Source organism: Microtus pennsylvanicus, chromosome 2 (genome assembly GCF_037038515.1).
Source record: "Microtus pennsylvanicus isolate mMicPen1 chromosome 2, mMicPen1.hap1, whole genome shotgun sequence".
Lineage (NCBI taxonomy): Eukaryota > Metazoa > Chordata > Mammalia > Rodentia > Cricetidae > Microtus > Microtus pennsylvanicus.
Genome location: NC_134580.1, coordinates 63016941 through 63042260, shown reverse-complemented (window position 1 = coordinate 63042260; position 25320 = coordinate 63016941). Strand labels below are relative to the sequence as shown.

Sequence of the window (25320 nt, the reverse complement as noted above, 5' to 3'; positions counted from 1 at the left end):
AGGTTATAACGGAGCTGAGGAGTTGTTAGCATCTAGAATCTATGACACAACCCATAACTCACATGTGTTGACTGAGGTTTCTGTCCTGCCTGGTCCCAAAGAAACACACAGGGGTCTACATTAATCATAAGCTGGTTGGCCCATTAGCTCAGGCTTCTTATTAACTCTTATAAGTTATATTAGCCCGTAATTCTTGTCTGTTAGCCACATGCCTTGGTACCTTTTTCAGCAAGGCATTCTCTTCTTGCTTCCTCTGCAAGGTGGATGGGTGATGGCTACAGACTGACCTTATTCCTCTTCCAAGAGTTCTTTTCTGGTCACCCTGCCTATACTTCCTGCCTGGCTACTGGCCTATTGGCATTTTATTAAAATACAAGTGACAGGGTACAGTGTAGTGGCGATGTTACACAAGCAAACCTAATATTTCTATGTGTTCTAGTGACACTGTACACACAGACCTGCCTGCTAACAGTCATATAAAATACGGCACATGAAAATTATCCACAGTATATAGCACTCGATAATCATAACAATTTTGTTGCTGCCTTCTCTGCTTACTATGCCATATTTGGGGACATTTGGTCAGTGATGGACCTCATAAACCACTGTGGGTTCTGAAGATTATAGCAGAGTGTTAGGACAGTATTATAGATATTAGATGCTAGAAACTTCTCAGCTCTATTATAATCTTCCAAACCCACAGTGGTATATGTGGTCCATCACTGCCCAAATGTTGTTATATACTGTGTGGCTATAGCTAACAGCCCTGCAGTATCCCTTGTCCTTAACCCCAAACAAGCCTTTGTGAACAGCTGTAGGCCATGGTTAAGCTCTCCCATGATGAAACAACATAAAACATAGCAATAGTAAAAGGACATTGTCACTGGTTCATGTGTCTACTGTATCTTTTCTTGTTTTCAAATGCGCTCCCTTAAATGAGCTCACTCTCAGACAGAAGGCAGCAGCCTCCTGATTGCAACTGGGGCGTGGGGAGGGACAAGCTTGCGAGTTCAGTGTGTGTAAACACAGCCTAAGATAATGTACAATGAGGATATTATCCTCAGAATAGCTGCCTGTTATTAAGTCACGCGTGACTGACAGAGGGAGCCCTGGATGGGTCAGGGGAGGGAGCAAGGCCTGGAATCCAGGAAGCAGAGCAGTTGCCAGCAGCTAGTCTGACAGAAGCTGCCACCTTCTTGGGAGAATGCGGCAGCCCACGACCATCTGCCAGAAAGAAACATCATACCCAAGGCATGAAGGCTGCTCCTCCACGCTCTTCCTCCGGCTCTCTCCAGCTTCTGCTAGCACCTCCTTCTTGATACCAGCTGGAAGGGAGACTGTTTTCACAACCCTTGTGAGTCAGCCCTCCAAGCCTCAAAGTGCAGTCAGAAAGGCAGCAGAGACTCCTTGGTAGAGCTGGGGAACATACTCAGTGAATCAGAGCACTTGCTGAGCAAGCGTGGAGATAGGAGTTCAAATCCTCGGCATCAGCAAAATCACATGGCCACATGTGCCTGTTAATTCCTGGAGACAGAGACAGGAAGATCCTGGATCTTTAGGTTCAGTGAGAGACCCTGTCTCAAGGGACTAAGGTGACGAGAGATAGGATAGGAAAGTTGACATCTTCTTCTGGACACATACATACACACCCCATGACAATAATGATGACGAACTTTCTGGTAGAGCTTCTGGACACACACACACACACACACACACACAAACACAATAATAATGATGATGAACTCTCGTAGAGCTGGTATTCCTAGCTCATCTGATCCTAATAAACAGTCACATAGTCTAAGTGTTAAGTCAAAGCTTTAGCTTAAGCAGAAGACACACGGCTTGGCTTGACTGTTTCTATACAGAAAGCATCTGAAACGGGGTGTGGGGGGGGTTAGGGGTTGGGGTTGTTTGAGTGTGGGGGATGTTGGGGGGGGGTTTCCCTCAGGAAGTAAATAACCAGTTCTAATTAGCACCTAAAGGATGTGTAAACAGCCCTTGGGAACCAAGTGAGAGCTGCCAATTTATTCTCTTAGGTAGTTTATGCTTTCTCTGGTTTATTTACTCAACAAACAGAAAGACAATACAGTGCTAACAGTTGCTTCGCAGTCCTCTGAATTCACTGTTCTTGATCCAACTGAATCCCAGTGGCACAGCTAAGCAAAAAGTCTGTTTTTGTTGTTATTGTTGTTGGGTTTTTTGTTTTGTTTTGATGCATGTCAAAGAGTTTATTAAATGATTTGTGGCTCTCCTGGATGGGTGGCGATGTAACGTGGTGCTGTGGTTTCCCATGGATGTGGCTCTCCTGGATGGGTGGCGATGTCACGTGGTGCTGTGGTTCCCATGGATGTGGCTCTCCTGGATGGGTGGCGATGTCACGTGGCGCTGTGGTTCCCATAGATGTGGCTCTCCTGGATGGGTGGCGATGTCACATGGTGCTGTGGTTTCCCATGGACGTGGCTCTCTAGGATGGGTGGTAATGTCACGTGGCGCTGTGGTTCCCATGGACGTGGCTCTCCTGGATGGGTGGGGATGTCATGTGGTGCTCTGGTTCCCATGGACGTAGCTCTCTAGGATGGGTGGTGATGTCACGTGGCGCTGTGGTTCCCATGGACGTGGCTCTCCTGGATGGGTGGCGATGTCACGTGGTGCTGTGGTTCCCATGGACGTGGCTCTCCAGGATGGGTGGCGATGTCACGTGGCGCTGTGGTTTCCATGGACGTGGCTCTCCAGGATGGGTGGTGATGTCATGTGGTGCTGTGGTTCCCATGGACGTGGCTCTCCTGGATGGGTGGCGATGTCACGTGGTGCTGTGGTTCCCATGGACGTGGCTCTCCAGGATGGGTGGCGATGTCACGTGGTGCTGTGGTTCCCATGGACGTGGCTCTCCAGGATGGGTGGCGATGTCACGTGGTGCTGTGGTTCCCATGGATGTGGCTCCCCAAAGCTCACCTCTGCTGAGCTGGTGCCTGTCTTGAAGCTTGGCCTTCTGCCTGTTTGTCTGTGATCTTCAGCCTTACAAAAGAGGCATGCTGGAGGGGAAAATAACTTATGAGGGAAATTTGGAAGCAAGAGGCAGGTGGCTTAGAAAATGTGACCCTGAGGGAAGAGGGGATGAGGCTGGAGAAGAAACATTTCCTTCCATTCTTCAGTTCTGTTTCCACAGTTAAGACCCGAAGCATGAAGCCATAAGCTCTGAGACTACACATTTTTTATCTTTCTATTTCTTTTGTTTTTTGAGACAGGGTCTCCCTATGTAGCCGTGGCTGGCCTGGAACTCACAGTGTAGACCAGGCTGTCCTCATAAGGATCCTTGTTTCTGCTTCCCAGGTTCTAGGATGAAAGGTGTGTGCCACCATGCCCGACCTCTTTCTATTTTTTTTTTTTTTTGATTTTTCAAGACAGAGTTTCTCCGTAGCTTTTTGGTTCCTGTCCTGGAACTAGCTCTTGTAGTCCAGGCTGGCCTCAAATTCACAGAGATCTGCCTGCCTCTGCCTCCCAAGTGCTGGGATTAAAGGCTCTTTCTATTTTTAACTGAACATATAGATTGTACGTGTTTGAGAGACACGGCAGGAATCATAGAGCCCTTGCTTCATTACAGAGCTAAGTTGCCATCCTTAGTATCTTGGAAACTGCTTTCCATGTGCCTGTCACAAAGTCATGTGTGTTATACCCAGATCACGGAGTCCCCCAAAACCAAGAAGGAGACCGAGTCCTGTATGTAAAAGCAAAGAGCCTTTATTCTACACAAGTTTGCAAATTTGGACTCTTGGCGTGTCCAACGTAATAGAATGATCAGAGCAGTGAGGGTTGGGTTTTTATAATAGTAAACGTGGGGGGTGAGAGGTTTCTAAGGTTTAGGACCCCTGATTGGCTGACATTTGTGTAGGGATGACCTGGTGAAAAGCCATGGTGTGTGCTGGCAGGTGATCCTATCTACAATGGTTGGAACATTAGGAATTTCATTTGGATGGTCTGTTCCTGGGTGGTGCCTGGGTGGTCTCAGTTTGTGGTCTTTCTTGGAACTAGGTATTGCCTCAGGGTAAACTACTGAGACTCAGGCCTCTATTGAGCTTGTATGGCTGGGTCCTACTGTGTGGATTTCTTTTTTCTGGCTTTTGTTTCCACTTGGGCTGTGTCCTTAGGGCATCCTGCAGGAGTGCCGTGGAGAATTCCAAGACAATAGTGGTGTGCTGACTTAAGACACACAGACTCATAAGATGCTTCTCTGCTTATTGATGCGCGAAGTCTTAAGACGCATTTCTGCTCATTTCGATTGTCTGGCACTGGGTGGGATGACAGAGGGAACTCACTGAAGGATAACATTCTAAAAATAAGTGGGCAGAGGTGAGATACAGTTCAAAACATGCCCCCTCCTCCCTTCATTCATGGGCCCTTGCTCTGGTGAACTGGGGACTCAGAAGTGTTAGCAGTTTATGTAGACAACTGGAGGCTTGTCTGTCTTAGTTAGGGTGTCTGTTGCTGGGAAGAGACACCATGAGCACGGCAACTCTTATAAAGGAAAACATTTAATTGGGGATGGCTTACAGTTCAGAGGTTTAGTCCATTATCGTCATGGCGGGAAACATGGTGGCATGCAGGCAGACATGGTGCCGGAGAGGTAGCTGAGAATCCTACATTTGGAGCCACTGCAGGAAGCAGGAAGAGACAGTGAGCCCTACCTACTCCGGCAGAGCCAAACCTCTTAAGAGTGTCACTACCTGAGTTTATGGGGACAATTACATTCAAACTACCACGGAGTCCAGGAGCAACAGAGAAACCAGAGAAGAAGATCTGCAGTCACTGGGAAGGGACCGCTAGAGGCTCGTGTTGCATGCTTGAAGTGTGGTGTTCTCTCGCCTTCCTGGTCAGGAAGGGGCAACTGCAATGCTCACATCAGGACAGGGTCCCGGAGATCGGGGCTTTGGAAAACAACAGGTACCTTGGCTAGAAGCAATGAACTTAGAGACCCAGACCCCCTTGCTGTTCCACTCTGTCTCCCTCCTTACACTTTGACCTTGAGCCCAGATCCCATCACAGAGCAATAATTTTCTACTATAACCCACTGATTCAGTTAAGATGATGTGCCATGGAGGGTGGGGACTCTTGACCCACTGCCTGAGGTCTTGTGACTCCTCAGCAGGAAGTCCATTCTTTCCCCTGCCAGGTCACCTGTGAGATAAGCACAGCCTAAGAGCACTGCCCAGGGCAAGGGTCAGTTCTCAGTGACGGGGAGGTGTGGGCTTGTCTTCCTATGAACGGGACCTCCTCTTTGCTGTGGCCTCCTCCTCTGTTGTAAATGACTACCTGGCATCCTTGTAAATTCCTGGTCTCCTTAAGAAATACTGCCACCTCCGGTCAACCTTCAGGCTTCATGTGACAGAGGTTATTGGACAGGCCTTCACCGCCCTGGACTCTGTTCCGTGTTTCTATCCCGTGCTTCTTAGTCAAGCCTTGTCGTAAGGAGGCTGCTAGTTAGTTCCTGGCCGCTTAACCCTGAAATAATCACACAGATACTGTATTATTTAAATCACTGCTTGGCCCATTAGCTCTAGCATCTTATTAGTTAATTCTTACATCTTAATTTAATCTAATCTCCATTAATCTGTGCATCACCAGATCACCAGCAAAGTTTCAGCATGGCTGTCTCCAGTGGGGCTCCATGGCTTCTCTCTGACTCTGCCTCCTTTCTCCCAGCATTCTGTTTAGTTCCCCCCCCCCAGTTCTGCTGTAGGCCAAAAGCAGTTTCTTTGTTAACCAAAGATATTCACAGCATACAGTGGGGAATCCCACATCAAAGCCTCTGAGGGCCCTTTCCTTTAGCTGTCTCTGTCTCCATTTTGAGTTCCCTGCCTGATATATGGGGTAAATGTTAGTTGAACGAACAAATGAATGAATGAATGAAAGCATCCTGCCTTTGGTGCCATTTTGCTGACCTTCCCTATCATCTGGATAGCCTGTTCCTTTAAGAACAAGCACTGCCCACCCCCAATCCCCTCCCCACTTTCACCCAGGCAAGCTGATCTCCTCCACACTTTGTCTGTACCTCTTCTGAAGAGGTAACTACTGCTTCCTCCCCACCCCCTTCTCTCTCTCTCTCTCTCTCTCTCTCTCTCTCTCTCTCTCTCTCTCTCTCTCTCTGCCTCTTCTCTCCCTATTCCTCTTACCCTTATACATTTTCCAGTACCCACTAAATAAACTCTATCCCCAAGCTCTCTCTGCATGGCATATCTGTCTCCCACCCTCTGCAGTCTCCTGCCCACCAGGGGGCCTGCCAGGGTCACACCGCCATCTTTCAGTGGGATCTAGGTTCTGTGGTTATGTGCATATCGACTATGAAATGAATAACAAAAGACAAGGGGTATATGCAGGATAAAATCTTGTGAAAGAGTAGCTTCTCCTCAGCAACTGACTCGCACGCACACTGTGATGTGTGTGCTTTCACCTGGACACAACATCATACACACACATTAAATTAATAATAATAATAATCACAATAAATTTTAAAACCCTCAAAATAATTTGGTCCTAGGCTTCAGGGGGAAAAAAAGCAAAAACAAGCTAAGTAAAAATTCCGACTTTGAGCCGACCACGTCAGGACAGATAATATTCACTCCTCACAGCATCCGATGTGGACAGCTCACAAGGGACAATGAGCCAGCTTCCGGTATCCCTCCAGACCAGAGCACAGGTGCCTAGGCTGTGAACTGCAGCCACCATGGAAGCTCAGCCGTCTCGGACTGTGGAGCCAAGGACTTGGGCACACCTGCCACACTCCCATGTCATCTTCCCAGACAAAGTGAGATGACGTGACCTGGTAGCTTCCCGGTGACAGGTGTGGGAACTCGAGCAGCTTGTCAGACTTGTGACCTTCGCTTAGCTTTGGGTCCCTCATGTGGAACTGGTAAGGGCTGTGGTGGTTTGGCTGTGAAATGGCTCCTAAGGTGGCCTGTGTTAAAGGCTTGGTGCCAACTAATGGGTCTGGGGGAAATGATTGGCTCCTAAGGGCTCTGACTTCATCCACTGATGCCTTCACAGTCCGGTGGCATCATAATCTGATGGCATCATTACAAGGAGGAGGTCGGCCCCTGCACTGTAATTCTCTTCCGGTCTGTGAACCCTCGTCTTTCTGTCTGCTTCTCAGGGGTCACGAAGTCAGCAGCCTCCTATTGCCGTGATGGTTTGCATGGCCCTAGCCATTTTGGACTGAATCTTTCAAAACCACAAGCTGGAATAAACCTTCTCTTCCTGAAATCCTTGATTGCAGGTGTTTTACCCCAGTGTCTAACTCTTAGCTCCATGCTAGTCACAGACAGTGTTCAGAGCACGCTCACCAAGAGCTGGGAATAGGGGCTGGAGAGACGGCTCAGTGATGAAGAGCACTGGCTGTTCCTCCAGGTTCAGTTCCTAGCACCCACACAGCAGTTCACAGCTGTCTGTAACTCCACTTCCAGTGATCTGGGACCCTCACACAAAACAATCAGGGGAAAGACATCTGTGAGATCTGTCTAGCAGCCTCTTGTTCTGTCTTCTGGGGGAGGACAGTGACCCCTAGGACTCCCTGGTGGTGGTGTGGCTCCGGCCACCGCCTCTAGCTACAGTTCCTGATTGCCGCACGTTCTTAGCCTCCACCAGTTCTTGCTTACATCATCTGTATTTCCTGGGAGCAAACAGCATTTCTCAGTCCTCAGCCTCCTTGCCCTCCTGCGGAGTTGTTTCATTGACCACCGAGAGCTGTAGGTTGTAAGAAAGGATCCAAATGGGTTCACGCTGAGTGGCCCATGAAAAACATCTGCTTTCATCAAAGCAGAAGGTAAAAGAACATTCTTAATCTGATTCCAATTACCTGGTTACAAAAGTGGAATCTATCTAAGGTTTGCCTACCAGCCAGTCAGAAAACACACAGTTTCCAGTCACCCTTCCCCTTAGTGCCTCCTCCACGGAACTCCACGGAATGTCTGTAGGAGTTAACACAACGTTGAAAACAATCCTTTGCCAACAAAAGGCAAAACAAGGAAGGCTACCTGCAGTTTCCATCAGCAAGCCTCTCAGAGCTCACAGAACCTGCGCTGCGAACCTCTCTGGACCTTTGTCTCCTCCTCAGGGTTGGGACCACACGTCCCCTCTTCTGTCTCAGTGTACACAGGGGACCCAGTGCCTGTTTCCATCTCTGGTGTTAGCGTTGTTCAGTGTCCTAAGCAGTCTGCCTGAGCATTGAGGGAAACAGATTATACGAGTCTTTAGCCTCATTGTTTACATTGGTTTTTTGTTCATTTGTTTTGAGGTGGGAACTCACTCTGCAGCTGCTCAGCTTCCCAAGAACTAGCCATACATGTACCACCATCCCTGGCTTAAGCAGCGTTTGAATGGCACTTACTGAGGGCATTTGAAAAACAGGTGATCAGTGTGGCAAACATGTGTCTACCCAACCACACTGAGTTCACATTAGAGAAGCCACACACAAGAGACCCAGACAAGGGTTCCAGAAGGAAGGGAGCCTTCAAGGTGGTCTTGAAGTATAGTGCCTTAGTCACTGTCCCTTTTCTAAGGAGAGACACCATGACCAAAGCAATGCTCTCACAAAAGAAAACATTTAATTGGGGCTCTCTTACAGTTTCAGAGGTTTAGTCCATGATCGTCATGGTAGGGAACATGGCAACATGCATGACAGTGGGGCAGTAGCTGGGAGCTACATTCTGATCCAGAGAGAGAGAGAGAGAGAGAGAGAGAGAGAGAGAGAGAGAGAGAGAGAGACAGAGAGAGAGCCCATTGGGGGCCATTCTTATTCATGAAGAGAAACTAAAAGGTACAGCCGTGTGTGTGTGTGTGTGTGATTTGACTTCTGTATGTGGTGTGCTAGAGCAGGAACTATTTATAGTGTTGCAGGGTGTTTGGTATCACTGTGGACCCTGAGATTGAGCTATTTCCTGGGAAGACCTGTTGGGGTGTGGCTCAGTCCTAGCACACACCTCTAATCCAAGAGCTTTCTGCTTGAACGCTGTAAACAGGATTAAATAAAGTCACCCATAGGTCAAGAGGCAGAGTAAGCAACCAGTTGACAGGAAAAAGCTGTGGAGATTAAGAGGGAGTAGGGAGGATGGAGAGAGAGACACACAGAAAGCAGAAGGGAGGGACATCCAGTTGGAGGACTTTTTGTTTGAGATGGCGTAGGAGAAAGCTCTTTCGCTGGCACCAGAGGAAGAGGGAGCAGCTGGGTGTTTTCTCTGCCTCTCTGAATTAGCAGGTTCTCACCCCAGCATCTGGCTCCCCAGTCTTTATTGGTAAAATCGAATGATTGTGATGTTGTTAAAAACAGTACTGTGGAATGGAGGGAGACAGGTCTCACAGTCCTCTGGCCTTTGCTGCAGGGAAAATACTTGTTATTTTTGTGGCTATGAGGGCTATGAACAGTATCCTTTGATTAGCAAGAATAGAAATCCAGCAAAGTTGGTAAATTAAAGGGGATGTTTACTGCCAGGATCTGGAAAGTTCTGCATCAGGTATCCCTCTTCCAGCCTGGCGCTCTCCCTACCCTCTGCTCCAGCTCTTAGAGCATTCTGGCCCCTCTGCATAGTGACTGACATCTTAGTGCTCTGACACTTTTAGGACCTTGATAACAGCTGGCTAAGACTTGCTTGTTGGAAAGCCCAGATGTAACCAGGTAGCAGTGGTGCATGCCTTTAATCCCAGCACTTGGAAGGCAGAGGCAGGTGTTATGCCCAAATCACGGATTCCCCCCAAAACCAACTAGGAGACTGAGTCCTGTATGTAAAAGCAAAGAACCTTTATTCTTACACAAGTTTGCAAACTTGGACTCTCCGTGTGTCCGCCGTATTGGAGAGATCGGAGAGCCCAGAGCTCAGTTAGGGTTGGGTTTTTATAGTAGCAGAGGTGGAGGTGAGGTGTCTCTAAGGCTCAGGACCCCTGATTGGCTGACATTTGTCTAGGGGTGTCCTGGTGAAAAGCCATGGTGTGTGCTGGCAGGTGATCCTATCTACAACAGTTGGAACATCAGGAATTTCCTTTGGATGGTCTGTTTCTGGGTGGTGCGTGGGTGGTCTCAGTTTGTGGTCTTTCTTGGAACCAGGTATTGCCTCAGGGTAAACTACTGAGACTCAGGCCTCTTTTGAGCTTGTCAAGGCTGGGAACTATCGCAGGCAGATCTACATCGAAGGCCACGTCGAAGGCCAGCCTGGTCTACAAAGCCAGTTCCAGGACAGCCATGGCAACACAGGGAAACCCTGTCTTGAAACAAACAAAACAAAACAAAGAAAGAAAGGAAAAGAAAAAAAAAAGATGTGGTCATTCATTGTATCTTGCTTGGTTGCAGGGGTAGGGGTGGGGGACTGAGGGAGGCTGAGGGGGAATGGTCTCCAGCTCCCCAGTTTCATTTTCAGCCTCACTGAGAACATTTGAGAAGAGTCCCCTCTGGGCCCTGAAGAGAGTAACAGGCCTCTCTTGTTTAGTCTCTTTGCCTCCTATTCAGTCCCTAAACTATTATAAAAAAACCCCAGTTTTACCTTCCAACTATGCACAGAGGTTCCCTGTAGGATGAACCAGGCTGAAACACACAAGGCATTGGTGGGAATTTTGTGACCGGGATGACCTTCTGTAGTCCAGCCTGTTTGCCTGAAGGCCAGCAGTATTGCGTCCCCAGGTTCCTCTCCCTACCAGCTGTGTCCCCAGTCCCGTTCTCTTCACCTTCCAAACACCCCTGCACTCATCCTCCTGCCTGGTAGCATTCAAGGCCCCCTTGCCTGCCTTCCACCCCTCGAGAAACGCACGACGGACTTCTGCCTAGAGGTTCCCTAGCCGCTAATAATGCAGGAGTGTCACGTTGTCCTGCAGGCTTCTCAGTCGAGGCCTTGGACAGGGGGACAGCCTAAGACACTCTGCTTCCCTCCACCCAGTTTCCTCCTGCTGGCTGCAGAGCCTGTGGGTAGTAGCTCTGTCGATCGCCCCCACACCCACCTCTGTCCCGTTGCCTTGGCAACAAGACTGAGAAAGTTGGGTTTCCTGGTATCCAAGGTTACAGTGTGTTCAGACAGCTGCTCCATGCTTCTCGTACATATGGTTCCAGTTGGTTGAGCCGGAGGTTTTAATTGTATACAGGTGGCTTGCCGAATCGGGGTCTGCGCACGAAACGCCTTTCATTAGCGTAATCAGAGCTCAGAGTGTAAAGGGACATCGGGTTCTCTTTTCTGCCTCTCATGTGACCTCCTGGAATCGACAGAAGCAGCTCGCCTTCTTGCTCCCCAGGAGGAAAGGAAATAGGCTGTGCGTGAAGGGGCGAGGAAGAGAGAGGCAGAAGGGAGAATGGCGATGTGCTTGATTCTCTACTTAGAGGGTTTACAAAGCAAGTGAGGGGCCCTCCATATTTTAGAGGGGTGGCCCTCTCTGGCTGTCAGCTCTCAGCCCAGCTTAGCCACACAGGTTCCTCAGGCATGAGTGTCTTCTAGAAAAACTGTGTATGTATCTCATTTGATCCCACAAAAGACAGGAATGGTAAGCTGTTAAGGAGCCCTCTGAGGAAAATGAGCAAGCAGGTGCTTTGGACAGGCTTCCTGGGGACTCGGTCTAAGCATCCTGTCTGAGGCAAGCGACCTCTCACTGGAAGGGGGCTCTCATATCTTTTCCCTAGGGTTCTCTCAGGAAATTAAAATTATCCCACTAGCTCCAAACCAGTCCTCAAAGAAAGGCTCAAGGTTCTTGTGACAGTACTTTCCAACTAAAAAGCAAGTGGTCTGGCCAAAGACTCTAAAAAACAAACAGAAAATCTTAAGTCCATGTGTGTTTCCTTTTATTACACATTTATGTAGTGCTGGGCAGGGGATGGGGTCTGGATTTGATGAGCCACAGTGCATTCTGGGAACTAGAGGACAGCTTACTGGAATCTGTTCTCTCCTTTCACAGTGTGGTGGCAAGGACCTTTACCCACTGAGCCATCTTGCTACTCCCTCAAGATTCTCATAAAATTAGATTTTGTGAGAAATAAATATCACAAAACAACCTCTTACTCAGTCATGTGTTTAACCGACTGTCATCAGCAGGAAAAATACAATGACTTAAATTCAACCCAGATTCTCCCAGGAAGTTGGGCATGTGAGTGATATCATGGGGTAGATGCTCATTTTTATTCATATGTTCTTTTCTTTAGAAGAAAATCATGATTTCCTTTCACTAATCCTTTTGTGAATATTGATACCAATGTCAATAGAAATTGATCATAAAACCTGACAGAAGAAATATTAAGAGTTCTAATTATTAAGTTCAGATTAGCAAATTGGTAAAGCCAACAGTTCCAAATTCAAAAAAAAATGTGATCTTTGATTTGTAAGTCATGACCCATTAAAAGTTTAGATTGATTTATTTTATGTGTTTGAGTCTCTTCATGTGTGTATTATATGCACCATGTGTGTGCAGTGCCCTTGGAAGCCAGGAGACGGCTTTGGATTGCTTGGAACTTGACTATCCAGCAAGTATCATGAACCCTCATGATGGCTCACAACAGTCTACAACTCCTGTTTCAGGGGATCTTATACTTTCTCTTGCCTTCAAGAACACAAGGCACACATGAGGGTACTGGGAACTAATCCTGGGGTCCTCTGGAAGAGCAGCAATTGTGCTTAACCACAGAGCCATCTCTCCAGGTCATTTCAGGGGGTTTAATAGACAATGGGTCAGGCAAATTCAGGAGTTTTTAAGAATGAGACTGAATTCTTTGCACTATAGCTGTCGTAGGAAGAAGGTGATATCAGTATGCCAAGAGCTTTGTTTAGGAGGGTCAGAAATGGTGAGATTTTGGTAGTGATTTGATTGAGCTGCATTTTGAAAATTTGGACAGCATAACAACTGAACCATTCCTGTAAGCTTTTAAGTTAATAAAATTTAATTGTACAATCTGCATTTTTATATTGCTTATAAAGTTATAATTGTGCAGATAAAAGAACACATTTCTATTATTCAACTTGTCTCATTTTGTGGAACAGTGGGTAATCAGACAACACCAACCACTTTTAAGTTGCTTAATTCACTACAGTAGCAAAATCCCCTCCCCGACACACACGCTTTGCTCAAAATAAAGCCATCTGTAATGCTGGCCCCTAGGATCTGGAGGCAGGAGAAGCAAGTGTTCAAAGTCATCCTCAGCTGAAGTTTAAGGCCAGCCTGGGCTACTGGAACTTTGTTTCTATAAACGAAAGGAAACAACAATAACAAAAATATGCTTCAAGAAAATTTTCTTAAGCTTTGACTAAATGCTTTATAGATTTGTAATATACGGGGTTGAATCAGGTGTGGTGACTCAGATCTGTAATCCTGGCACTTGGAATGCTGGAGGTACGAGAATTACTTACAACAAACTCCAGGCCAACCTGGGCTACAGGCCAACCTGGGCTACTGAGTAAGAGTCTGTCTCAACAAAACAAAAATTTAAAACAAACAAACAAGAAACAAAAACACCTCCGCATGGTAATTCACACACCATGCTTGCTCAGAATGGGTTTGCACACGCTGGCTTCTCTTCATTTCATAGGAATCTTTTACTATTTAAAATGGATTTGTGTTGTGTCTATTGTTTTTTTTTTTAAACAAAATGAGAACTTACGACCATAAAAAAGTTTCAGTATTTTAAACCCTCACAGAGTTTCACCTTAAATGCATATTTTCATTGCATTTTAGAAACTTACTAGTTGGATGAGCATGCCGTGGTACATAAGCTGATGTCAATGGTCAACTTTCAAGAGGGCTTGAACCTTCTCACTGGCCCTGAGTATTTTTACTTAACTATTTTTTTTGTTTGTTTGTTTTTTGAGAGAGGATTTCTCTGTAGCTTTGGAGCCTGTCCTGGAACTAGCTCTTGTAGACCAGGCTGGCCTCAAACTCACAGAGTTCCACTTGCCTCTGCTTCTCAAGTGCTGGGATTAAAGGCATGCGCCACCACCGCCTGGCTTACTTATTTTTTTAAAACTACAGCACAGAATGTAGCTCAGCATTTGCCTAGCATGCACAAAAACCTGAGTCTGACCCTCAATACCCACAAATATGCCTCCATCCATATATACACACCAACCACCCAAATCAGTCTTCTGGGCTCTAGGGTTTCAAGATCTTCCCACCTTTATTTCTAAATACTTTGAAGCTCATAGGGGCAAATGGACATTTCCTTCCTCCTCTGCCTCTGACGGGTTAGATTTGAACATGGAAACCATCTTTCCTGGAGTTCAGATCCTCTGTAATTAATCCTGGGAAGCTTCCCAGTGTGGAACCTGGTGGGAGACAGCCAGGATGAACGGGACTACAGAACCAGCCACCAGGTTGTATCTAGATTTGATTCTGTTACTTTCTCCACCAACCACAGTGGAAATGGGTTAGAGATCCAGTTTGCATTACGGAGGTCAGCAGATTCTGGACACTATGCCCAGGGATCCTTTTTCTAGTCCTTGTTTATCTTTGGGTAGGTGACCCCCACACAGCTGGATCTTTGTTCTGCTGTCCCAGCAAAGGCAGCAGGTTTCCTTTAAAAAGAAAGAAAGAAAAAAAATTATTTATTTATTTATTATGCATTCGGTGTTTTGCTTGCATGTATCTCTGCATCCCAGAAGAGGACACCAGATCTCATTATGAAGGTTATGAGCCACCATGTGGTTCCTGGAAACTGAACTCAGGACCTCTGGAAGAGGATCCCTTCTTTCTGCTCAGAACACACAGCTGCTGCGGTGATCAGCTTGTGGCTGTAAGGGGGTAAATCGGTGTGCTAAGGACAAAGGGGCTACAAAGCATCAGTAGGGAGAGTTGACAACGGCTTTAATTGAGTGGCCCCTTCAGGCTTCTTGTTACACAGGAACACGCAGTCAGATGCCTGGAGCCCCCTCAGAGTCCCCAAGCTGTGGTGCCAAAGCCTCCTGGATGATACAGAGCTGCTGTGATGTGCAGGCAATTGGAGATGCCGAAGTTTGCTCAGGGGTGCCATGATTGCTTTTATCCTAGAGACCCCCGCTGGCAGCAGCAGGGTGGGTGGAAGACAGGAGGTGGGAAGCCCTTGAGAATGCTGCCGCCCCTATGCAGGAGAGCTCGAGCCAGACTGGACCAGGGCAAGGGCAATGATGGCAGGTACTTTCTTCTGTTCTTGCTATTCTGTCCCCTCTGCCTCTTAGTAACTTCCCTCCTGCCCGATGGCTCTTTGCTTGATACCCATCTTCGCATCTGGCCCTCGTGGGTGTCAGGGTGCAGCCAGTACTGCAGAAAGCCTCCAGTGCCTTTCCTGCTCACCTGCCCTGGATACTGGCCTCATTGCTCCATGCTAGCACCCGTGGGGCAGTGCAGGTCAGCAGGTCCTTCTCAAGGTTCAAAGTCTGATTCTTATCCAAGACTTGCTATTATTGCCGTGAGTAGCTTCAGGCAGATTCTTTTAACTTAGCTCACCCTGTTGTAGACGTGGAAGGAGTCTTGATGTGGGGGTGGGGGTGGGTGGGGGGGTGGGGGGTGTCATATGGTCCTAACTGGCAGGCAGATGGACAATATTGGCGTGGTGGACTGGACACATCCCCTAGAAGTTTTCTGGCCCCAGGTGGTCTCCTCTTTTCAGTGTCCATGGGTCCATGCAGACTCACCATAAGCTAGCTCATTTTTCTGGGTCCTGGGACCTTTGGAAGCCCCATGCTTTACTACCAGGGTGCAAATCCACTGAAGAGGGCACCCTTGAGTCCCCACCTGCTAGTTAAATAGGAGAAGGAAAGAGAAAACCTTAACAAGAATTAATCATTCAAAACTGCAGCTAGCAGGAGAGCACAGGGCATGGGGAAGGCAGAGATGCTGACACCAGGCTGTCCTGGTCCGGAAAACCACTCTCAACTCCTGATCTCTCTTCTTTAGTGCTCCGGGCTTCTCCACTGCCCTCTCCCTCCCTTGACGGACAGTTTGAGGAATAAGGTTCCCTTTGCTTCTCAAGGCCTTGGGATATCTGCCAAATATCTGTCAGTGTTTTGAAGAAGAGGAAACACGAGCTGCTTGAAGCTGGTTGGATATTTTCCTCTGAATGGGTGCATGTCCCTGTTCCCTAGCACACATGCCCCTGGCCTCCAGGGTCTCTCTTAGGGACTATGACAAGATGATTAGGGATGAACAGGGAAGAGCTGGTGAAGACACCAGATCCCATGATGGCCCTTAAACACAAAATTAGGGCTATCATGGGGTTGGGGGCCCTGATTGCCCGACGCTGAGACAGATTTGTCCTTAGTCCTCTCGTCCATGCCTTCTCGGGGTCTACTTGTGGGACTCAACAGAAGACACAGTAGAGATGCTACTCATGGCCTCTTCACTGAGACAGTGTTTATGCCGTGTGACAAGTTACCACAGAAGGGCCAGCTGGAAACAAACGGCTTATAGGCGCAGAATTTCTGTAGGGTGGGGCTGGGAAGATGGCTCAGTTTGCAAGCATGAGGACCTGAGTTCAGATCCCTGTCGCCCCCAGAAAAACCGAGTCCTGGGATGTTCTTGTCATCCCTGTGTGTGGAGGCAGAGATAAGAGGATTCCTGGGTTTGCTTGGCAGTCAGTCTAGTCAATCAGCGAGCTCCAGATTCAGTGAGCAAGCCTGCTTGTCTCAAAAACTAAGGTGGAGAAGAGATTGGGGAAACAACCAGGGTGAGCTTAAGGCCTAAACACACCCCATGATCATATTCACACATGAACATACATACACACACGGACATACATGTACATGACACAGAGAGAGACACAGACAGATACACACATGTGAGAGAGAGAGAGACAGACACACACACATACTACACATACACACACATGCGAGAGAGAGACAGAGACAGACAGACACCCCCCATTCCCCCAGACTATTTCTAAAGTTATGGCCAGTTTGGTTTCTGCAAGGTCCTATTGGGCTGAGCCCACAGTGATAACCAGTGTTGTGGCCTCAACTGAAACTCAGTTCCCTTCCAATCTCATCTAATCGTTGATGAAATTCACTTTATACAGCTGTGGGCCCAGCTGTTTTATTGATGGGGCAAAGATGCCCTAAGACCTTGATCTCAGCTCTGTGCCACATTGCTTGTATGACAAGCTGTATGACAGCTGAGTATGGGGTGAGGAAAAATGAAACTCTTCTCACAATGGCTCTCTGTCACTTTGCCCCATTGTCCTCTGGGAGCTGGCCCACAGTCCTCAGCCATCTACAGCTGGTACTTTATCCCCACCACGTGTGACTGGCGATGTCTGACACGTAAGAGTGACCTTTATACATCTTCATTAGCAATGCAATTTGGAATAACAGAGGGTGATCAGAAATTCAGAAGTCAGAGGGAGAGGCTGTGTGGGACAGACCCAAAACAGAGCTTCTGGCATCCAGGTTTGTCTACATCTTGACAGTAGTGTGTGAACTAGCAGTGTGTGAAACAGAAGCACTGACAGCCTGAGCAGAGAGCACATCTCTCCCGGGTCTGCCATCCTGCCCTGGTAGGACCAATGATGTCCTGACTTCGGTTCCTCACACATAAGGCTTGATTTGTTTCTGCCAGAACTTGACCAGGATTTTCAAAGGACACAGGCAGCTGTGGGTTCAGAATGTGCACATTGCCTTGCCAGCTTGTGTGGACTGGGAGGACCCTTGTGAGGACACTGGGGACACATCAGGGGTAGGAGACATTTATGCTCTATGACTGAGGGAGACACAGCAGTGTTTTGATGTGGGATGTCCTTCTGTACTCTGCGAATGTGTTGCCGTTACTGGTAGATAAATAAAGCTGTAGGGCAGAATATGGCTAGGCAGGAAATCCAGGCAGAGACACAGGAAGAAAGAAGGCGAGCCAAGAGAGATGCCAGCAGTCACCGGAGGAGTAAGATGCCAGAGCATTACCCTAAGCCATGGGTCACGTGGCAATACCCAGATCAATAGAAATGGGTTAATTTATATGTGAAAGTTAGCTAGTAATAAGCCTGAGCCATTGGCCAAACAATTATAATTTATATTAAACTCCAGTTGTGGGACTGGGCAGGACACAGAAAAGCCTCTGTCTACTGTGTTTGCCTTAGCAAAGTGTATCTGTGCACTGGGACGTGTAGGCCTACCTACGGCAGAACTTCACTGAGATAGAGTAAAATCCCCAGACAGTTAGTGGAGTGCCTGCCTGAGTCAGTGTGAGCAAAGGACTCTTGCAGCTGGCCTGTGCACTGCCTAGCCTGCTCCTCTATTGGGAGCAGTGAGACCCCAGATCCTGAATTTCTTGTAATCCCCTGATCTGAGTGTCTGCAGCTGCTCTGAGCATGAGACCCTCAGGAGTTCCTGATGGCAGGAGAGTGGTTTCTGGTGGGTTTGGTTGGGGCGTGGCTATCTCCATATAATCTGCCCCTGAACACAATAAAGGGGGCATTCTTGGGGAATTCAAGGATGACCCGTGTCGCTGTCTCTCTGTCTGTGTCTGTCTGTGTATTTTAACCTCCTGCCCCCTTGCCCGAAGCTTGCGAACTGGGTGCCAGCGCACAGAGCGTAGACACGGGGGTGCAGGCCAAGCACGTCTCCCTGTTCACCGTGTAGTGAATCTGTGGACAGGAAACACCAGGGCCTCTGGAAGCTTCCTTCTAGGAGTCTTCACCAGAGACGCTTCTTTTAGGAGATGGCGTTTCGGAGATCTGCTGATAAAAACACAGGCCTTAAGACCCGTCAGAGCTTAGGCAGAGGCCTGGAGGCGAAGTTGTTCCCGGCATACTTCATCTACTGCAGAAACTCAAGTCCCTTATAAGACACTTCGCCTGGTGGCTAAAGAATGCGTGTAGGGTAATAAGCAAGCCCCAATAGAATAAAAAGTAAAAAGTATGGCTAACTCGGATGCTGAAACGTGTGTTTAGAAAGCCTGTGTGTGCGCACGGGAGACACGATTCCTTTAAGGTGACTCTCCACACATTGGGTGACATTCCCAAGCCTTGGGAATCAGAGTCTGTGTGCAAACACTGAAGCAGGGAGCCAGCTACTGCCTTGAGGTGGGTGCTCAGGGGAACGTGTGATAACAACCCCTGAAGCTGCCAAGCGAGGCCCTGCCATCCGAGTGCCCTAAGCTAGGTGAGGTTCCCTAACAGCTCCCACCCCTGACTCAGATACCACTGCCCTTTGTTTGTTAATCATGGCTGTTTTGGAAAAGCCTGAAAAGAGGCTTTTTGTGCCCTCAGGCTCGTGACCTGGACAGGACAGACTGGAGGACGCCCTGCCCTGGCCAAGAAGGACAGAGTGCTGTCTCTTGGCTTTGGGCTCAGCAGATAGCTTTTCTGGCGCTTTGTGTCCTCTTCACATCCCGTTGGGCTTGGTCTGCACAGGGTCCCTTTTCACCATGCCACAGAATGACACCACCTAGAAACAAAACTATCTCCCCCTAGATCGCCTGGAGAAACAGAAACAAAAGAGACAGACGGGGAAGGGACTTAGAAAGCCTTTAGGTTGTCCCAGTGAAACTGGACAGCACCCCATTCTCTTGCCTTTACAGGAAGCCATGTGACCAAAGACACCACCAATAACCCACTCCAGGAGTGGGTCAAGCCAGGTTAGCCCCAGAGCACCCTGGCAGTGTCAAACCAGCTGCAGGCCAACCTAGCCGGCCTGCTCCTCTCCTGCAGAGCTTCATTGTGAAGCGTGTTTCTGTGGGTCTGATGTGCCTTTGTACCGGTTACTGTGGTAACAGGAAAGTCTGATTGCATTTGAAGTTTAGCCAGAAGCATGAAGCTGGTGCATCTGTCTTCTCATGGCCGAAGAAGCCTAGTCCTCGACTTTCTTAGGCTGGAGGACTGGTCTACACACAGCAGTCCAAACCACCTGGAAAGTTATTACCTCGACCACTACATGGGAGAGACTGCATAGGACAGCTTGATTCGCCAGGGTAAGTCAGAAATGCCCAAGGGAAAGGACAGAAGATGCAGCCGTGGCCCTCTTTTCAGTTGTGATGGAGAATGTGAGGCAAGATAAAGACCAGGAGAAGTCAAGAGGACAAGGGAGGGGGAAGTGAATCTGGCTTAAGTCTCTCCATATTGGAGAGTCAAGAATTTCAAATAACAGCAACAAAAGTAATAGCAATATCATCATCGCGAGGCTAGCCCATGGAGAGACAATAGTCCCACTTTTTGAGAGAGAGAGACAAATGCTTAATATTTTTTTCAACATGGCCTCACATAGTCCAGGCTAGCCTTTGACTCTCTAAGAAGATGACCTTGAACTTCTGGGTCTCCTGCTTTCATCTTCCAAAAGCTGGGATTATAGGTGTGGCCACCGCACTCCAGGTGGGACTCAGGGCTTTCTGTGTTCCAGGCAAGCATTCTACCAACTGAGCCCTCTTTTGGCTTTTTGACCTACATTTTTTTTTTAAAACTCTTACTTACTACAACTTGTACAAAGTATCGTTAAGTCTGTAATACAGTATACTTCACAAACCACTTAGAAATAATCTTTAAATAAAAATAAGTCTAGCGAAATGTTTTACTTAATGTTTTAAATCCTATAAACAGTAAATTCAGAAGACTCCAAAATTTTATTTAGAGTTAAAACATGTAAGCGTTCTCTCTCTCTCTGAACTTCATATTGTACATGTATATTCGTCTTTTCTTAAGCTCCAACACCTGTGCTTACATCACTACTGAATGCTTTTCTTAATAAACTCCAACCCTACTTCATGCCGACCAGTCCTGAAATTCTTTTCTGCAGTGGAAGGATCCCGCCACAGCAGTGTGCAGGTGCACAGAACTCTGCAGGCTGCACACCCAGGCTGTGTCTCCAGCTGTCTGACAAACCCAGGTGTGCATATCACCTCTGCACCTGAGGGCCCTTTACTATATGAATGAATGAGCACACGGCCTCCTTTTCTGATCGCACCCCCAAACGACTGTCTCTCTCTTGTCCACCTTGGAGCTGTGGGCTGCCAGAGGTCTGTTCTCAGGGCTGGAGCTTACTTCATCACATGCTTCCCCTGTGCCCACGTGGTTTGACTCAGGTTCAAGTGGACACTTAACGAATATGTCTGATGAGCTCATCCACTAATCAGTAACCCGTGGTGGTGGACAACAAACAAGAGAAGGATCTTCCAGGAGCCTGGGAAGAGACGTGAACAGGAGTCCTGGACTTCAGAGACTGAGTTGGGCAGATACCCTGGAGAGGAGGAGCTCTGAATCATCACACACACCTGAAGATGTCTCTCCACTGGGGACTAGGAAAATGGTCCTCATCTCTCCATAGACAACGCATAGTGCTAATGCCGTTGAGTTCTAGACGTCTCTGTTATGTCTATGGCCCATGACGACCCACTGGCATAATCTGCCTCTCCTCCCACACTTTAAGGCCAATTATCTTTTCATGGACTTTCTGCATAAACCATAGAGAACTGTCTTAGCTGTTGATCCCATTTTATAGAAATCAGAGTCTCGTAGACTAAACATTGCCCTAGATCTAAACATCGTCTGGTCCAGTGAGGGATTCATAGTGTTCTCTATCCTGCACCTTAGGAGATGAGCCACATTTCCATCAGCAGAGAGTAGAATCTACAATATCCATTTGGGCTGGTGGGAACCTGAGGAGGGTCGCGTTGGGATTTGGGAGTGGGGAGGAGAAATGTCAGGTGTGTAAATGTCAGGTGTGTAAATATTGCTATCTAGGGTTCAAAGACCTGGCAAGGAGGACACGGGACAGATACAATGTGATCGAGACAGTTAAGAACACGCCACTGGAAAACGTAGGTACCTCCTATCCCCCACGGTTCTGACGCCTGCAGTCTGCCTTAGGTTGGACAGCTCCTGTCTTAGATGAATCAATGAGAGGCAAGTAGTGAGGCCAGCTCAGTGATGGATACGCCCACTAATTCTGTCTAAGGTCCTTGTGGTAGTTTGAATATAAGTGTCCCCCTTAATCTCATAGAGAGTGACACTCTTTGGAGGTGTGGCTTATTGGAGTGGGTATGGCCTTATTGGAGGAAGTGTGTCACTCAGGATACTGCCCATCATGGGGATTGACTTCCTGTTGCCTGCAAGATGTAGGACTCTCAGCTATTTCTTCAGCACCATGTCTGCTTGCATGTCGCCGTAGTTCCCACCATGATGATAATAGACTGAACCTCTGAAACTGTAAGCCACCGTAGTTAAATGTTTTATTAGAGCTGCCAGGGTCATGGAGTCTCTTCACAGCAATAGACACCTAAGACAGGCCCATCCTCCCAGCATCTCGGTCCCACTGCAGGACCTGTATGACCATCCCTGGTGGTGAGTGTTTGAAGGGGCTGAGTCCCTCTGTCATACTCTTAGCTCTGCTTGTCAGGGAGAATTGTCTTTGTCGTTTCCCAGAACTCGCTGTTAAACCACCTCTGTCTGAATGTCCCTATTCCCTGCTAGGTGGCAAATACCTGTATGGGTGGCATAATGCAGCGTTCGGATCAGGTATCACCCTCCTCCCACAATCGTGCTGCAGAACGGTCACGTACTTCCAGGGAAGTGTGCAGCTTCTTCACAGAGAAGAAAGGGTTCCTGGTCACGCTAGGTCACCTATCACTTTCCCACGGTGGTCTCAACCACTCTCAATTCTCTCCTGTCCCCTGATAATCCCGCCTGCTACAGCTCATGCTTACAGGGAGTCCTGAAGACGCCTCTAGTGCCAACTCAACTGCATCGTCTTCAAGTCCGGGCTTCTCTTGCATTTGTTTACACAGGTGGTGGCAAACCCAGTGAGATAAGTGATTCCTTGTTCCTTTCCAGCCACTGCTTAGGCAATAACACCAGCTGATTTAGAGTGACCAACCTGTGTAGTTAACCTGAGACAGGGTAGTTTCACGGGATGTGGGTCTTCTGAGGTAAGATCAAGAAAACGATGAGACCATAGGAATGAGTTAGTCATTGGTTGCCTACATAAGGTTTGATCCATTCCCCCGCCATCTTCCTGGAGTGGCGGGTTCCTCACTATTTGTTTGGGCCACTGCTCTGGTCTCCTAATGTAGTTGCCACCTCAAGCTCACCACTCCCTCTCCTGGCTCTCTGCTCACCCTGCTGGTCCCTGAGCTTCTCACGGCCTGCAGGACAGAGCCAACAGCTTTAGCCAGCACACAGTGGCCTCTGTGCTCGGGATCCTGGCAAGCACTCGCAGCTCTCAGTAACATGCCGGGCACCTTCACTTGCCGGTGAAACCAGCAGGGTTCTCGGATTCCTCATGCCCTCGTTCCATTGTCCAGCCACATCTCTGTATCCTGCTCCTCGGATCAGCCTCAATGAGAGAGCCAGAAGGTCAGACCTAGAGACCTGGATTTGTGTGCAAAAAAGCTGTGCTGTTTACTTCTTGCCGTATGACCAATAATCAGGAGAAACAATTTTAAAAGAGGGGGAAAAGATTCATTCTGGCTCACAATGGAGAGGTTCCAACCCATGTGGTCCCTTGGCCTTGTCACTTCAGGCTCTAGTCAAGGCTAAAACTTACGGCAGCTGAAGCCTGGGGTATAAGCGGCCCGATTTCCAGCAGCCAAGAAATCGGTAAGGGACCAGGGTTAAGATACCTTCAAGATAGGCCCCAGTAATCTCCTTCCTCTAGCCCTGCCTCCCAGACCTCATCTCCCACCACTTTCCAGTAATGACAGCACACTATGAATCTGTCAGTGAATTAAGCCATTAATAAAGTCAGAGCCAACAAGATCCAGTTACTTCTCAGTGACTGAATCTACTCACTGGGTACCCAGCCTTCAGGCCACAAAGCCTTGGAGCAAAGATCTCCTATCTAAATTGTGATATAGTGTATTTGGAAGGTGATCCTGGGAGTCACAGAAGGGAAATGATGGGGAAAGCCTTGTTAGCCAATTATCTTTAAGAGGCGGAGCCCAATTAAGGTGTGCTTTTCTGGGACCTGAGGAAAAACCTGTGCACCGCCCAGGTGTTCTCTCTCTCTCTCTCTCTCTCTCTCTCTCTCTCTCTCTCTCTGCCATTCCCGCAGGACACTGCCTATGTCCCATCTGAGTTATATGGAAAAAGTCTCTGAATTAATTATAAAAGAAAAATTAGGACTTTGTCAACTAACAGGACTCTATCCAGCTGTAAGATAGGACAGGGCTTCTGGAGACACCACGGGGCTAGGGAGGAGCCTTGGATGGACGGACCCATTTTCTGGGACTCTTGAACAGAGGCCAACAAACTGGGTATTTGAAGAAATTTCGTCTTCACAGTTTGAGAGGACAGAAGTCCAGGACCAGCCCGTGAGCAGGTGAGCAGTCTCTGAGGGCTGTGTGTTCCACGTGATTCTCTCGCCTCTGGTGCCCTGGACATTCCTGGATTCTAACCGACATTCTCCCTTGATACAGCCTCTCCCCTTTGCTTATCTCTGGGTTCAAATCCACCCCACACCCCTTTAAAGACGATGGTCATGCTGGATTAGTGCCTTCCCAAACCACCTCTTCCTCACTAGAAGATCCTTTTCCAAATAAGAAGCATGTTTTCGGGTTAAACAATTCAACCCACCCTGGTGGGAGATGTTCTAGACCCCTATGCTTCATGCTGACTGGAGCTTCTGCCTTCTTGAGTGTGCTAGTCACAGGTGAGACACCAGGTAAATCCCCCAATTGGGCTTCAAGGACTGTTTCTTTATTTTTCCCATCAAAAGCCACTTGTCAACATGAAGACAGCTCTTGCCTCAGAGGAACTAAAGGCAGTTTATTCCAGAGCCAGATGCGAGCGGCTGTGAATGGCCTTGGAGCAGAGAGTTACCCCAGACACCATCCATATTCCAACATGGCAACATTTTCATAAAGTGGGTTGGTTTTTTTTTTTTTTTGCTGTTGTTGTTTTTGTAACAAGCAAAAAAGTCATGAAGTCATAATTCATTATTTTATTTTGTTGTTTTTTTTTCTCAAGACAAGATTTCTATGTGTAGCTCTGGCTGTCCTGAAACTCACTCTGTAGACCAGGCTGGCCTTGAACTCACAATGATCTGCCTTCCTCTTCCTCCTCCAGTGCTGGGATTAAGGGCATGCACCACCACGGCTCGACTACATAAGTCAAGATTTAAAGTGTGTGTGTGTGTGTGTGTGTGTGTGTGTGTGTGTGTGTCTGCACACATGTCTGTACATCGGGTAGTCTCTGCTGCAGGCCTCAAATGTTACCTAATGATATTCTTAGGCTTTGGACTGGTGGAAGATAGCATTCCAAAATGGATGTCACCTGAGGGTCATAAGGATGTTAGTTCAAGCACAGAGTCAGACAATAAACAGATATTACGGAGACTAAAACAGCCCAGGCCTACAGCCTTGCGACATTCCAGATCTCCCTCGTCATAGTGTCCTAATCAGTCAGTCAACCTGTACAATCTTTAACAC

At 47.9% G+C, this 25320-nt stretch overlaps 1 long non-coding RNA gene across 1 annotated transcript in view; it reads right to left on the bottom strand.

Moving 5' to 3' along the window:
• Positions 1 to 9775: 9775 nt before the first annotated feature.
• LOC142843585 (uncharacterized) overlaps positions 9776 to 25320 on the bottom strand; it is a 26633-nt gene continuing 11088 nt past the window's right edge. The window contains exons 2-3 of the long non-coding RNA XR_012909663.1: positions 10972 to 11132; positions 9776 to 10241 (exon numbers count right to left, since the gene is read on the bottom strand). This is a non-coding gene — a long non-coding RNA (uncharacterized LOC142843585). The remainder of the gene's footprint in view (positions 10242 to 10971; positions 11133 to 25320) is intronic.